A 12,706-nucleotide genomic window follows, 5' to 3' on the forward strand; every position below is an offset into this window, starting at 1 on the left:
CCACAATGTCTTATTTCCTTTGGGGAGTGGCCTAATCCAGGTTTTCAAGGCTACCTAGCAGAACAGTAGTTTGTGATTTAAGTATTATATCAATACTAGAGGCCTGGTGCATGAAATTCATGCATGGGGGGGGGGGGGGCGTCCCTCATTTTCCATTACTTTCCAGATAACTATTTTAGAAATATAAATATAGGGGATAACAAAGAAACAGGAAAGGCTTGTCTTTTAATCACATTCCTGTAAAAACTATTGATTGCTTTGGCAAAATCATACATAATCTACTTTCTTACAGTAGTAGGTAGTAGGATATACAAAAGTAGGTTTACAGTTGTGAGCACTCAAAACACAGTTTATTTTTTGTATTATTTACCGACTATTGTATTATTTTTCAAATGAACAACTGTAAATCTACTTTTACTCCCACTTTGTATATGAAAAAAAAAACAAACTGTTTAGTTAAAACATCAATTCCCACCTAAAGATGGAATCACACAAACACACAGAAGCATACTGTTTAGATTGGTCACAGAGTGTACAGAGTGGTTATCCAATTTTTCTTTTATTTTCAAAATAAATGTCACTTAATGCTTTACCAAATACTTATGGTCAGAACACACTTTTGGACTGATAGGAACAATCTTTAGGCCAACTTATAAGTTAAATTCAAGCTACATGATTACTAAAGGGAAGAAACTTGAACCCACCCCACCCCTCCAGGAGACGCCTCAAAGACATTCAGCATCCTGTAAAATTCCTTTAATTGTAGAATGTGGACTGCTTCATATGGTGCTAAACATACTAAGAACTTCTGATGTCCTACTGAATATGTATATATTGTATATATCACACTATTCCACTCATCCACTCAGTGGAGACTTTTGTCAGATCTCCTGGGTATAGTTTCTGGTAGCTGATCTCTGAAAAGATAAGGAGTAAGAAACTTTATAGTTATGACATTCCAGATAAACTCCGAGTAGTTGAAAACCACTGAAGATATACAGATCGATCTTGAACAGTTAACCACGGAGCTGAGATATGAACAAACACAGAAATGTACTTAATCCTTCTCAATAAACAGCCAGTTTTACCAACCATCTTTGGATCTTGTAGCAAGACTTTAAAAAATTCAAGAAGTGCTCCCTGGTGGTAAATGAAAAATAATCCTACAGCCTGCATGCTGTGAATTGTCTAGAGTGTTTTCTTGCAATAAAACAGTGAGGGGGAGTTTGTTTATACATATCTCTCTCCACTCTTGCCTTCAGGATATCTGATGCTCAGTATATTTTCTTACCAATCTATCAGCTTATCAGAACTCTTTCTAACACCCCCTCCCAAATTTTCAAATGAAAGAGATAGGACAAACTCATTTTTTACCACATATAGTTTCTGCCTTACTCATTGTAATAGCTTTTCAGCAAATAGGCTTAGAAGTTTTCAGCTCTTTTGTTATACAGAATTCTATGGGACACACCTGAAGTGCAGCTCTGAGCTCTGATGATTCTAGGACATTTTATTGGTCTTCTTTAAATTGTCAGTACAAAGCCTTTATTTTCCAACCAAGTACATACAACAGACTACTCTCATAATATCCACATGCTTCATACCTCTCACTCCCACCACGCCTGCTCCTTTGACATAGCCCATGTTAGCAAAGGGCACCCCTAGTGAAGGGTTACTCAGGCCAGTATCTGCAAAGTCATCTTGATCCTTCTTTCTTTCAAACCCATATTCTGTAATCAGGAAATCGCATTATCACAATGCACTTGAGGTCTCACCTCTTCTCACCAACTCCACTGCTGGTCGAGTCTCTGCTGTCTCTCATCAGGGCCACTGCACTAACCATCTCACTGGTCTCTCTGTCTCTGCTCCTCATTTCTTGGAGTCTGTTCTCCAAACTGCTTGAGACTCTCTTTTACTTTTATTGATTTTAGAGAGAGGAAGAGTGTGTGTGTGTGTGTGTGTGTGTGTGTGTGTATGTTCTTGATCACCCTGACCAAGAACCAGACCTGCCACCTTTTGGTGTATGGGACAATCATACACTAACTGAGCCACAACCTGACCAGGGTGATACCCGCTTTTAAAATGTAAACTTGGTTGTGTCATTTCCCTACTCATTCTGCTGAGACCTTCCATTGCACCTAGAATAAAATTAATAAGCCTTATTTTGGAAGCCAAGAGTTTGTCTGACCTGGCTCTTGGTTCTTCTCCACCTTGATTCCTTCCTGTCTTGTTTTCCTCTGATTCAGTGGCATTGCCCTGTAGCTTTTTCTCAAGTCCAAGGAGCATAACAAGCGTGCTTCTGCCTGAGGGCTTTTGCACTTGCGATTCCCTGCCTGGCATGCCCTCCCTAGATGGTCACATGATTCACTTCATTCAAATGTTACCGCTTCAGGGAGGAGGTCACCCTATCTAAAAAAGGAACAGCCTGTCACTATTGTTTTATCCTACTCTATTATTCCTTCCTCATCATTAAATTATATACCTTGTTTATTATTTCTCTTTCTTACTACACTGGAATCTTTATGAAAGCAGAGATCTCATCTACCTTACTCATATAGCATCCCCAGCACCTAGGATAGGGCTTGGGCTTGGCAACACTCAGTAATATTAGTTAAAATGAAAAATTATATATTTATAGTGGGTAAGTTTATAATATATTAATTATATCTCAATAAAACTTTTAAACAAAACAGGCCCTTGACTTAAAAATTAAGGGGAAAAAATGAATTGATTGATTGAATGAATTAAAGCAATACTTAACTTGAATGGACTATGCTTTCTAAAATAAAATATAATAAAAAGTATTGATTTATAGAAATCTGTTTCTGATTGTATGGCTGATTTCACCCAGTGAAAGGCTTCTAGTTCTTTTTCTATTATATGTTTGTAAGTTTAAAACATCCTCATATAATATACCAGGAGCCCAGTGTGCAATTCAAAATCATGCAGTGACACCCACCCTCCAGTCAGTGGTCTGGCCCTGCTTCGCTCTCTGGCCCTTGAAGCAGCAGTGACCACTGCTGATCAGGTCCTCCCCCAGCACAGGCGTGCAGAGACCCCTGCCACCCTGCCCTGATGCTGCGTGCAAAACCTCTTCCTATCTGCTGGTTGACGCATTATGGCATCCTGGCTAATTAGCATATTTCTCATATATATATATACTTACACATTTGAGTGTTTTTCTGAGTGCCCAGAAACTGCTAGTTTGTGCATAAATTATTCCATGAACTCCTCATGATGAGGAAAGTGTAGCTTAGAGAGTTTGTTTCTAGCCCAATGTCACTGCTATTATATGACAGAACTAGGATTTGAACCCAGGCATGTTCCAGAACTGATCCCTATTAGGGACTGAGATAAAAGAACAGGAAAAAACAGTTAATATGATAGATGCTAAACTCCCATTTTTTTGTAAGTGCCAAGGAATTCCAGGATGTTTTTTAAACTCATAACTTCTCCCTTGCATCCTTCCTTCTACCCCAAGGGGTGGGCCATTATGGCAAGCCCAGCCCAAGATCACCCTTTTCTGGTTGAACTGCCTTTGCAATGATGTGTTACATTTTATGATTTATGATTCTGATAGGATTGCAGCACCTCTGTATCACAACATTTTTTCCTTGGTCTACAAGAATATATGTTTTTTCATTCAAAATTCACCTTAAATCTAAAGAGGCTTATGAGCTCACCACAAATAATCCAGCGTTGTCAACTCCCTTCCATGCCAAACCATCTACATTACTGTTGAACGTATTTTACCGCATACCTTCTTTGGGTCTATTTGGCTTGCTGCTCAAATCCCTCCAGATACCTTTCTCTAGGGCAGTCATGTAAGGGGGGGAGGGGGGGAGGCAAAACATGTTATGGTTTAATTTAATGATTTTCCTGTTTACCACTCAGAATTGACACCTGTCTATGCTCCTGTCATCATGAGTAAATCTCAACCCTGAATGTCTTCCCAAAAGACAAGTTCACACCCCTCCTCACCACTGTCCTTGTATCACAGGCCTTGACTTTCCCATCCCCTCCATTCCCACCCCTTCCTTTCCATCTTGTCTTCTTCAGCACTGACTTTATTTTTTCCTCTTTATATTGAACCTGTCATATCTGGTATTACCAACCTCTCCTCACTTTTAGTTACACGTTCTTAGACATCACTGTGGGTTTTTTGTTTTATCGAAACAAGATCATATTTCAACAGTGAATTACTCATGATAATACCTTGCATTTATATAGCATTTTCTGGTTCTCAAAGATGTCTCACATATCAAAGTTAACTAAATCTTCTGAACAATACTGTGAAGTTCATGTTACCATTGCAATTTGGGAGAAAAGGAAACTGAGTCACAGAGCCTTTTCCCCTGCCCACTACTACCCAGAAATGTAGAAATGGGAGTAGAACAAAGGCCTTTGTTTTTCCCATTTCCTCACAGCACACCACTTGTTAGCTTATAGTGGGAGAATATGGTAGGATTTGTGCTGCCATTATGGTAGATGCTAACCACATGTGGCTAGTTAAACCTAATTAAAATGAAACAAAATTAAAAATTCAGTTCCTTTGGCCCATTAGTTTCAATTTACATGACCAGTAGATATAAATGGAAAGTAGCTACCGTATTCGACAGGTCAGATATTGAACATTTCTATGTTTTCCAACCTAACTAGATCATCAGAATTATAGACTTCTGACCCATTATTTTTTTAAATGAATTCACAGCACATGGAGGTGGATTATTCATTCCTAATCTGCTCGTGAGTGACCCCCGCTTTTGATAAATCAAAGACCCAAGAGGTGAACTGACCCCAGGGCACAGTAAACACTATCCATTGCGATTCTTCTGCTTTATCATTGTAGAAACTCAAGCCCAAGAAGACAAGGCGACTCTTCCAAAGTCTCCCAGCTAAAGGTAGAGCCGAGAATACACTATGACTTTCAGATTCCCTTTGCAGCGCTCTCTTCTGCAAACCACGCTATTTACTGGAGCCTGTGTAATCTACCAGACCAATCCGAGATGCTAATTAGGAAAGGACATGGAGGGCAGCTTCTTGCTTCTTCTGCCCATGCCTTTCCTTCTGTAATTATTAAAAACGGAGGAGCTGTTTTGCTAAAGCGATGTTCCAGAAAAGGAACAGCCTGCGAGGCTCCCAAGACAGCTGGCCGGCAGGATCACCCAGCCTCGCCTTGGACAATGAGCCTGTGTCCCGTGCCATACCTCTCACCACGCGTTCCAGGAGACGCGTCTGCTGAGAACACCTGCCACGCGGCCCTTCCTCCCCTAGCCACAGCCCGCGGCCCGCCCTCCCTGCCTCGGCAGTTCCAAATAAGTCCATGTCGGGAAGCCAGAGAAGCCTCCACAACGTCGTCGTGCTTACTAAGTCACAAGGCAACAGCTGGGTGTGAAAATATAACCCCTGTCCCTTTCCCAAACAACATGAGTCCTGGCCCAGAGGGGCCGGAGGAAGGTCTTGGCCGCCTTGTCATTCACAGCTGCCGCCTGGAGTAGCGTTTTTTCCTCCCTGAGGTTTCGGTGGCAGAGGGCTGCGATCGTTGCCAGGGGCTGCTTTTCATCATGATGACCTCGTGCCCACGCTCTGCTGGACATCGGCTCCCTCTGGACTTCAATGTTTATGTGCGACGGGGTGTGAAGTGCAGTGACTTTGGGGCATAACATCCCAAAGCTCCCTTTTGCACTGCTCCTAGAAGGGAAGCCGAGATTTCTCAAGCAGAAGGCAAAGCAAGAGCCAAGCTCCGGGGCTGACATTCTTTGGCTTGGAAACACCAGCTTGCTAAATTTGGTCGGAGTTTTCTTTTTTTAGCGAGATCATAGAAAAGCCCGAGTTTCCCATGCAGGGGAATAGCATTCACCAGCAGCGTCGCCTGTTTGAATTTCTTTCCCTTAGCGTCCACTCTGTGCAGCCACTTCCAACCTGATTCCTTGCTTAGAAAGGAAAATTATGGGGTGAAACGGATTCTGCGTTTCCTCGACACAAACACGGAATTGAATCGTTAGTCGCAAAAAAATCCAACAGCTGCCCCCCATGTTCATTTTTATCTTAGGAATCTGGTGAACAGAAACAGGAACGAATGGGTTTTAAACAGCCCATTTTCAGAAGGGACCTCAAGGCAGGGAGAGAAATGGAGTCTGGGTCCTACCCAGCTCTGTGATCAGCACACCCGCCGCCATCTGTCAGGGCCGGGCTCATCCCTCAGGCTCCGGTTCCCTGGGCCCAGCTGACAGAAGGGCGTCCTTAGCTGGCTGGTGCACTAGGTCACCCCACGGAGGCAGGCCACCTTGGGTCGTTGGGGTGTTCTATTCCCCTGTTCCCAATTCTGACGCTGAGAAAGGGAAATGGAATTTTAGTCTTCAGATTACATGATGGCAGTACGCAATCTGTCAGTTCCTTGCGGGAAGACGAGCAGGCTTGCTAAATTAAAAAAAAAAAAAAAAGAAGGGAAAAAGAGGACCCAGCTCCTCTTCCTTCAGTCAGACGCAGGGAAAGCCTACCCGTGTACAGCCCATTTACATGCCAGCACCTCAGAGATGCTGCCTGCCTTTACCTGCTGTATGGGTTAAGGAGCAGGCATGGAGATTTTGACTATTCTGGCTAAAATATGGTGGAAATGAGGGAAACTGGCAGGAATAGGGAATCAAGGAAAGAGAGTCAACATAATGGTAGCGGCAGGGTCCATGCAAGGAGCCACTTAGAGGCACAGAGAGCGAATGGAAGCTACAAACACACTCTCAGCCCCCACACCCTCCAACCCCTAGGTGTTTTTTTTTGTTTGTTTGTTTGGTTGGTTTTTTAAATCAGTCATCTGTTTTAACACCTCATTCAGTTGCATAGACTTCCTTCCACAGTTTTCTCACAGACTCCCCTCGTGTCTCCCCCAACCCCCAACCACCCAATACTGTGAGCCCTACACATTTTCCACTTTCTCTAGGGAAAGCTGTCAATCTCTCATCTCCTCCACCAAAGGATACTTCGACCCAGGCATCTTGGCACTCCTGCTAAACACACTTCTTTTTGTTGGTTTCCTAAGGTTTTCTCATAAGTTATAGTGACTGCATTCTGAACTACACTTTAAACAGGTTCTGGCAAGAATTTTTTATTAGCCAAATCTTAATGTAATCAATTGTCTCTTCTGGCACGATTTAATTAATCTTCTTGCTAAAGGAATACATATGCTGGCAGGAGTGTAATTAGAATTCAGCTGCATTTTAATTTGGAAGAAGAATGATTGTTAGATCCCAAACATGCATATTGGGGAAGCGTCTGGATTTCCCTTATGTAAACTCATCAGTGCAAATGCTGCCCTTTCATCGGGAAGGGACTCGAAACTCTGCATAGTGAATCCTCCTGCAAAATGGGTGGGCTTAGTTTAAGGATCTTAATACTTTTTATTATTTTTTTAAAATATATTTTATTGGTTTTTCACAGAGAGGAAAAGAGAGGGATAGAGAGTTAGAAACATCGATGAGAGAATCATCGCTCAGCTGCCTCCTGAACACCCCCCCTATTGGGCATGTGCCTGCAACCAAGGTACATGCCTTGACTGGAATCGAACCTGGGACCTTCCAGTCCGCAGGCCAATACTCTATCGACTGAGTCAAACTGATTTCAGCTAAGCATCTTAATACTTTTTAAACCATGGGTATATTTTAGAAATATCATGAAATATAATGAGGACGTGGCTCCCTCTGTGTATTTCGCAAACAGGTGCTCAGCAGCGTTGGAGGAAATCATGTAACAATGCAGACTGAGGCTTCTGCATGCTTTGGTCTTTGAGTCTCAGCTTTGACATCCTTGCACAAGTTCAGGTCTAACTTCCCCTCCCAATGGGCATTTCAGACCTCTGGCAATGCGCCCGCACTTTCCCCTCTGCCTCTCCTCCTCCCCATTGTGCTGTTCAAACCTGCCTCCAACTTTACTGAGAAGTAGACGTTTTCAGACATTTATTCCCATCAAAGCCCTGTTCTGACATACAAGTGCCTGAGCACCTGCCCTCACCTCCTGGTCCTCAGTGGAAGAGGGATCATCTCTAAGCCTGTCACATCCCCGCTTGCTTTCTTCAGGACTGGGCTTCACTCATTATCCGCTGTCTGTTCAGCCACACTCTCTGCTAGCTCCCTCTTCTCAGTCTATAAATGTGCTCCACTCTTCCCTGTCTTCATTTTCCACCTCCACCTGTGTCCACTCTAGTGACTCCTTCCCTTTAATGAAAAGAAAAAAAAGAAGGCTTACACTTGCTGTTTGACTTCCTCGACTCCCATGCCCTTTTTAAACTCTCCCCTGTGTGTGCCGCCTTCCTGAGACCCCCTGGCAAAGGTCACATTGACCTTGGAATTTCCAAGTGGAAAGGGTTGAGGGTGGGAGGTAGAGGGTCATCACTTTCCTCAATCTTGTGCAGCTTTTGAAACTAGAGCCCACTGACATCAATGGGTACACTCTCCAAATCCATGTGCTAAATGCGAAGAGGCAGGCCTGAGTTCAAGTACCTACCTCAGACTTCTCTGGCTGCATAGCTTGCGAAAAGTTGTCTACTTTTTAGCTATGAATTGTTAGTGCCATTAAAGTTACAAATAGCTAATGGATGGAGGATTTACAATGAATCCTGCAGGGGCAGGACTAGTTCTTTATATGCATTATCTTGTTTAATTCTCAGACCAAGTCTGTGAAATAGCTGTTATCATCATCATCATCATCATCATCATCATCATCATCTTATAAATGAGAAAATGGAAGCAGAGAGCGGTTAAGCAATTTGCCCCTGTAGTTACACAGCTGGTGAGCGGTAGACGAAGCAGCATCTTTAAACACTACCTTGCACTATCTCATACTTTCTGTCTCTAAGCTCCCATTTACTCAGAGTGAATATAAAATAAAATACAAGCTCCTATACCAGGTAGGCATTTCCATTTCCAAAATGCAAACATGTCATATGTCCCAAACCATAAGTATTACCTTTCCTCATTCTTCCGTAATTCCCTGTCTTGGTTAATGGACCAAATCCCCCTCTTCAGAAACCTAAGAGTCCATCAGGATTCCTTTCCCAGATGCCCTCCTCCTCCAGATTCTAGCTCCTTGTGGCATATCTCCTCTCCCCCTTCAGACCCCTCATCCCAGCTCTCACGGCCCTTTGTACAGCTCAGGTCCTCATCGCCTCTTCCTAAGATCATCTTACCAGTTTCCCACCTGCCACGCTTGCCCTGGGTCTGGCTTTGCTCTAACGGATGCTTTTCTTCACCGCTTCCAAAACATCAGTGGGATCATGCCTTATTAATTCTCTCCAAACAAGACACACAGGTAAAATCATCTCCTCCAGCTCTAAAACTTCCTGTCCAGGGAGTCTGAATAAAAAACCTGGCTCCTAACCCCTGGTCCGCCGGGCCTCCGGAGAATGAAGGACACACCCTCCTCCTCCCTGCTGCCTCTCCTCCAGGACTTCCTCTAAGGTCCCACAGCAATGCTTTGCTGGAAACTTATTTTGGCTCACCGTCAGTTAGAATCAGACAACCACAAAATAACACATAAAATTCACCAATTTTGACTGAGCTCTTACTTGCCCAAGTCTTTGTACTCACACAGGGTTACTCATGAGAATCAAGCAGATCTCCCACAATTACTAGTTGTCAAATCTGACAGACTGGTATTCCTTTTGAAGGAAAAACTGTGGTGGCAATATAAGCTCTCTAAGGAGATCAACATGTGACTTAATTTTTCTCTATTGAAGGTATCATAGTTCATTTATTGGTTGTTTTTAAAAAGTAAAATTTAAAAATGCATGTGTTGAGTCATTGAATAGTCTTAAGATTGGACTAATGCTGCAATTTAAAGAGGCTCTGTGAAATGTTACATGTGGGTTTATGAGTTTCCATTGTGCTTTTTTATAATAGTGAGTAAGGTAGGACTTTTCATCCCTACTCTCTGAAAGTATATACTGAGACTCAAGATGTTTAACCTATCATCAACAAATCAATAAACGACAAGTGCTGGCAAGGATGCAGAGAAAAAGGAACCCTTGTGCACTGCTGGTGGGAATGCAGACTGGTGCAACCACTGTGGAGAATAGTATGGAGTTTTTTCAAAAACTGAAAATGGAACTCCCATTTGACCCAGTAATCCCACTCCTAGGAATATACCTTAAGAAACTAGAAATACCAAACAGAAAGGATATATGCACCCCTATGTTCATAGCAGCACAACTTACAATAGCTAAGATTTGGAAACAGCCTAGGTGCCCATCAGCAGATGATTGGATCAAAAAACTATTGGATCAGAAAACAATGGAATACTGTGCTGCCATAAAAAAGAAGGAATTCTTATCATTTGCAGCAACCTGGATGGAATTGGAGAACATCATGCTGAGTGAAATAAGCCAGTCAATGAAAAAAAACACCACATGATCTCACTCATTTATGGATAATAAAGAACATCATGCCGAAACCGGTTTGGCTCAGTGGTAGAGCGTCGGTCTGCAGACTAAAAGGTCCCAGGTTCGATTCCGGTCAAGGGCATGTACCTTGGTTGCAGGCACATCCCCGGTAGGGGGTGTGCAAGAGGCAGCTGGTCAATGTCTCTCTCTCATCGATGTTTTAGCTCTCTATCTCTCTCCCTTCCTCTCTGTAAAAAATCAATAAAATATATTTTTTTAAAAAGAACATCATAAACTGATGAACAAAAAGATAGATAAAGAGATAGTAAAGCAACAAACAGACTGTCAAATTACAGAGGGGAAGGGAGGGAGATATGGGAGAGATGGGAGATCAACCGAAGGACTTGCATGCATGCATATAAGCATAACCAATGGACACAAAACTCTGGGGAGGGAGGGCATGTATGGGAGTGGGGGGTGGGCAATGGTAAGATATGTACACATATAAAACCTTAATAAAAGAAGGGGGGGAAGATGTTTAACTGAACTAACCTCAAGTCACCTGCTGGATGGTGGTTGAAGCAAGAGTCTTATATGGCCCTAACTGGTTTTGCTCAGTGGTTAGAGCATCAATCTGCAGACTGAAGGGTCACAGGTTCAGTTCTAGTCAAAGGACATATAACTTGGTTGTGGGCACATCCCCAGTGGGGTGGGGAGGGGTGCTGGAGGCAGATGATTGATGTTTCTCTCTTATAAATGTTTCTAACTTTCTCTCTGTCTCCCTTTCTCTCTTAAAAAAAATCAATTGTCTTATATGAAGATACCCAAGCTGTTACCACTGACCAGCCACTTGGGAATCTGAAAATACTTTTTAAAATAACCTTTATATTTTGAAATACTTTTTAATTTTTAGAAAAGGTGCAAAAATAGTACAGAGAGTTCCTGTTATATTCACCTATTTTTGCCCAAAGCTAACATCTTAACTTACAGAAACGCAGTAATAAACACCTAAAGTTAACATTGGTACATTATTATTAAGGAAACTCTAGACCTTGTTCAAATTGCACCTGCTTTTTATGGATGATTTTGATCTGTTCCAGGACTGAATGCAGGATAGTACATTACAGTCAGTCATCTCTCCATCTGTGTGTCCTTCGTCTCCTCCGATCTGTGACACTCCCTCAGCCGCTCGGGTTTTCATTACTTTGATGGTCTTTAAAGAGTACCAGCCAGGCATTTTGTAGATTTTGAAAATACTGCTTTTGATACTGAAAAATGTCACTTTTTGCTTTCATCGCTCTTATGCTATACCTATATTTAACTTTAGTGGACCTTCCCAGAGCTTACTGTGGGCCAGGTATTCCTCTAAGGCTTTCCCCACATTAACTGCCTCCTTTCTCCCACCCGTTTTAAAGTGGGGGAACAGGCACACAGAAGTAAAGTGAGTCACCCAAGCACACACAGAGAGGAGGTGGCTTCGGACCCAGGCAGCTGGCAGCCTCAGCCACTCTTAACGGGGGACTCCTCTGCTTCTTCGTTATCGCTGCAGACCAATCTGAGAATTTAGCTTGGCACATAAGTGAATTTTTAAGATGGTGGGATTTAAAATAGTCTCTTTGTTGGAACTCTTTCTAAAATAAATCACTTGTGTTATTTCCTGGTATCAAAAGGTTATTGATGGGAACACCAAATAGTGTGCTTTGCTTAAGTATTTTTATTTTGCCTACATAGAAGGATCTCATACTGATAAAGTGTGGATGGGTTATTTGTCCTGACATTCTGATTTATCTGTCACCTCTTGCAGCTTTCAGGTGTCTGACAACTGACAACTCTGACAGCATCCTTTTTCTCTCTTTGCAGTCACCTGCTTCCAGTTTGCTTTCAGAATTTTATTGGAAATAAAAGTAAAAATAGATACTGAGGGGTGCCCTAGGCCCTCTCTGGGGAGTGCAGAGCATAGGAGAGCATGTGACCTGCAACATGTATCTTAGCTGCTCGCACATCGCTTAGAGAAACGACTCCTTTGCTTATTCCTTGGCTCTGCTCCACACCACTGAGAAGGGAACGGATATGTCCCATCTTGACCATAATGCCTTAATTAAATAGATAATCGCCACTGGTTACTTTATATCCGCAACCAAATGACTAAATTCCATGGCAGTTGTGGCAAAAATAAATAAATTAGGGGTTCATCTTCTAAATGATAATGCTAACGTGATGGATTATATAATTTAAAGCTCCATTGCCATCATCATCAGAATTGGGCCCCGCTGGTACTTCTGTAGCTTAGTCAATCAGTTCTCCCCTGGGAGAAATATTCTAACCGTTGGTGGCATT

Source organism: Pipistrellus hanaki, assembly GCF_964339955.1.
Source record: "Pipistrellus hanaki genome assembly, chromosome: 3".
In the NCBI taxonomy this organism is placed as follows: Eukaryota; Metazoa; Chordata; class Mammalia; order Chiroptera; family Vespertilionidae; genus Pipistrellus; species Pipistrellus hanaki.